Raw genomic sequence first — 5,000 nt, 5'->3', positions numbered from 1 at the left:
CAGTGCTTCTTGTTTTAAAGGAAAGGAAGTGAAGTGAAATTATCATATTTCGTGGAAAATTGTTTCCGTAGACTATATGAAAAATAGGGTTTTGAATTTCTTACGGACCCACAATTATATCAATATAGACTAAGATAGCCATAAACATAAATGTGAGTTTTACATTATCAGGGTATGTAATGATATTGGATAAATTCTATAAAGCTTATGAAGTAAACATTTAACGCAATGTTCTTTAAAAATTAGAATTAATATTAAACTAGCCTTTATATTAAATTTTGAAAAAACTTTTTTTTTTTACATTGATATTAAATAATCAAATACTTCCTAGCTATACCTGGTAATTTTGTATGTACTGAGTAATACATTCTTTATTATAAGTATTGTTATTATTATTTACAACAGATACAAATGATTTTTTATATGATCTTGGTGTGCAACTTAATTATTGCAAAATAAGACCATGTTGTTTTCTGAGATGCCGTCTGCAAAAATTATATTCAGTGCATTTTGATAAGGTGTAATAATTGTTTGTAGCATTACAGCATGTAATGATGTAAATATTTACCCTATCTTTGTCAGAAAAAAATGCTCTCGTTATCAGGAAAAAAATAGATTTCAAAATGTTTGAGACATTTGGTAATTTATCATAAAATGTAGAAAGGATAAGATGCTCCAGTAAAAGAAAAAAAAAAAAGAAAAAGAAAGAAAAAAAAGATAAAAGAAACCATTTCCCTTAATGAGATCTCCCGTAAAAAAAGGATAAAAAAAAAAAACATTTCCCATAATGATCTAGTTCCATAAACAGTATATGATGATATATACGAAATGGTATTTAATATGCTGACAGTATAAGAACCCACTGATGATATTTCATTCTATCTGAATTGTTCATAAGATCGTATTTATTCTTGTAGTAGGTATTTTTAGCAAATCTTAATCGGATTTTTTCTGTATTGGTTTAATAAGTGTTTTCAAACTATATTGATGATAGCTGATCAGTCATAAGGATGATCATGTTAATGATGATAATTTCATGAATATATGCACAATAGTAGTAATAGTAATAACAGTAGTTGATGATAAAGATGATGATAATAATCACAATAATGATACAAATATTAATGATAATATTAATGATGATAATGATGACAATAATAATAGTGATAATGAGTAATAATATAATGATGATGGAAATACTGATAATGATAATGATGATAGTAATAATATTGAAGAAAATAATAATAATGATAATAATAATGATAATCATAATGATAATGATATGATAATAGTATTAATAATGATGGTAAAAACAAAAATAACGATAACAATGATGATAATAGAAATAATGATGATGATGGCCGTGGTAATATTGATGAGGATTATAATAATAATATTAATCATAATAAAGTTAAAAATCAAATTAATATTATTAATGATAATTATATTCATAACCATAATGATCATAACCATGAAGGTAATAATGGTAATAAAGATAATAATAATAGCAATGAGAAAATAATAATGCTAATGATATTGTAATGATAACAATATTGATAATAGTAAAAATGATGATGATATCAATTATAATAATTACGATAATAATGATAGTAATAGGGATAATGATAATGAAAACATTCTAATAATCATAATGATGATAATTGTAATAATTTAATGATAATAATAATAATCATGATAAAAATAATAGTAATAATTTAAAGATAATGATAATAATAATGATAATAAAATGGTAATGATCATGATGAAAATATTAATGAAAATAATAATTATGAATTAGTTATAATAACAATAAATGGAAATAAAAATAATGATAATAAGAATGATATTAATGATGATGATGTTATTGATAATAATTGACGATGATAGTAAGAGTAATAAAATAATAATAAAATACAATGGTAATTAAAAATAAAAAAAACAGCATACGAGCAACAGTAATAACTAAAATGATAATGATAATAAAGATAATGGTAACAGGAATGATAATGATAATCATGATGATGAAGATAATGACGATGTTAATGAAGTGGTAATGCTCATCAATTATTGTTATTGCTAGTAGCAATATTGCCATTCATGTTATTATTATCATAATTATGTATTATTCTCCCAGTCATCATAGTATCATCATCTCTCTCACAGCATCCTTATCCTTTTCTCAGCTCCCTTATCTCTCCCCCAGAATACTCCTTCTCATAGCATCCTCATCTCCATAATCACCCTCATCTCCCTCACATCATCCCCATCTCTCACATCATCCGCATACCCTTTTCTCTCCCAGCATCCACATCCCCAGCATCCTCATCTCTCACCCTAGCATCCGCATCTCTCTCCCCCAGCATCCTCATTTCAATATTAATACTCCTCCGCGTTAATACTCGCATATCCGGACTCGTTTTCACCGGCCCGCTCACCTCCCTCGGATTCGCGCGTCTTGTTAAATATTTACAGGCGAGGAATCCGCAGCATCTCGGAAGCTCCTGAACGATTTGTGGGAGATTTAAGTCTAAATTCGCGAGTCCCCTTCTGATTGACCAAGCAATGCAGGGAAGTCGTTAAGAGGGGAGGCCTTGGTTACTCTTTTAATACAGAATGAAAGTGGGTTCTCTACAGGCACGTTGAAATTCATTCTGCACACATACACATACTGTAGATGTACATAAGCATATGGGGATATAGATACGTTCACACACGGATATGTACATGTACATGGCCATAAACACACAAACTTACATATGAGTGTGTATGTATACATATTATTATCATTATATTAAGCTATATAATGAGCCACACTGAAAAAAATCGAGATTTATACCACCAAAGGTGTCAGTGCAGGTCAAGATACAGCTAAGAAAGAATGAATAAAAGAAAACCAGCTAATTACGTAAGAAAAACATATTAGCTGACGTTTTAAATTTATCAAGAGTCGAAGAAGTTACAATCTCTGAAGGCAATCTATTCCAAAGTCTACAAATAGCAGTAAAAAAGCATCTAGAAAACTGACTTGTAGACGATCGACTTACATCAAATGTCATTGAATTGAGGGTCATAGAACTTCTGGTAATTCTTGCAGGTTGATAAAAATCAGGTAAAAACTTATAGAGGGGATGTGAATTATCGGTTACAATCTTGTATAGAACTGAAAGAGCCCCAGTAACTCTACGATGTCCAATGTACAAATTTAAGTCAGACAGGAGAAATTTAATGGAATTAAAAGAACGATCAAGCAGTCTTAAGTGTGAGTCTGCAGCAGATAACCACACAGAAGAACAATACTCAAAATTAGGCAGAATAAAAGAAAAGAAGCACCTACGTGTAATGTTGTCATCTTCATAAATTTTCTTGCACTTGCGAATGATGTCTAACTTTGATGAAATTGCCCCGGCCCATATTCCTTATATGCAATTCAAATGTAAGCTTTGAATCAAAGGTTACAACTAAGAGCTTCAAGTTATCCACCGAAGTGATTAAGACTCCATTAATGAGCAGACTTGGATGCTTAGGCAACTGCGTTCGAGACCGACTCACAATCATTTCTTTAGACTTGGTAGGATTTAATTTCATGCCCCACCGAGAGCACCACGATTGAATCATCATCAGGTCTACAGTGAGACTGTTAGCTACTATTTGCCTAGTTGCCGGGGAAGGAATATCAGCATAGAGAGAAGTATCATCAGCATATACTAACATTTTATTAGTAATGCCAGACCACATATCGCTTGTATACATGATAAAGAGCAAAGGGCCAAGAACACTACCCTGAGGAACCCCAGAAGATACATGAGAATACGAGCTGAAACTACCATCAGCATGAACACGCTGCTGCCTACCAGTTAAAAATTCATTTAAATACATAAGACTTTACCACCTACACCAAAAGACTGTAACTTAAAAAATAAACCCTTGTGATTAACAGTGTCAAAAGCTGCACTAAAATCCAGCGAGACAAGTGTTGACTCATGACTCTTTTCTAAAGCAGACTGCATTTCATGCACCAACATAAGTAGTGCATCATTGCAGCCGAGTCCTTTTCTAAAACCAAACTGAGTTTCTGGAAGAAACGGTCTCAAATGTACAGGAAGACGTTTGACCAGCAAACGTTCAAAACCCTTGGATAAAATTGGTGTAATTGAAATGGGCCTATATTCAATAGGTGAAGACTGTAGTGGGCCCTTGGGAATAGGGGTAACATTACCATAGCGCCAGCAATCTGAAAATGACCCTTTACGAACTAAAAGGCGTAAGATTACAGCTAATTTAGGAGCTAATTGGCCATTTAGTCTTTTTAAAATCAAAGGAAACAAGCCATTAGGGTCTATTCCACCATATTCATCTAGTTCAGATAACAGATACTTGATTTCAGAGGACCTGAAAGCAAATGAATTAAAGCATGACAATGGGTGACATGAAGGAGGAAGTTCAATATCTTCTAAACTTTGTTTTGAAATAAATCTCCTAACAAGGTAGCTTTCTCAAATGGACTGTACGTAACACTACCATCAGGTTTCATTAAAGGAGGAATGGAAGACTCAAGACCAAACAGAGATGTTTTTAGTGTTGACCACCATTTATGCGGCTGTGAGGCTTGTGAGAGAACTTCTTTCAAGTGAGCATTATATTGAGATTTAGCCTCCTTATAAACATTAGTTGCTGTGTTTCGCATGACAACATAATTCTCCCAACAAAGACGAGTACGGTTAGCAGACCAGAGATTGTAGGCAGCATGTTTGTCCCTATAAGCCTGGTGACACCGTTCATTAAACCATGCTTTATCATGCAAATGAGATTTCAGAGTTTTGCTGGGAACAAACTTCGTTATGATGTCCAACAATAACAAATTAAAAGCTTTAACAGGACAAGGAGCATTGTAAACATTTCGCCAAACAATGCCATTAAAAGCATGGTAGACACCATTCCAGTTAATTCTAGATTTTAAGAAGACTTGTTTGGTTAGCGTAAAATCTGGCATAGGGAAGTCC

Source organism: Penaeus vannamei, chromosome 14, assembly GCF_042767895.1.
Source record: "Penaeus vannamei isolate JL-2024 chromosome 14, ASM4276789v1, whole genome shotgun sequence".
NCBI lineage: Eukaryota > Metazoa > Arthropoda > Malacostraca > Decapoda > Penaeidae > Penaeus > Penaeus vannamei.
This window is presented reverse-complemented; position numbering follows the sequence as displayed.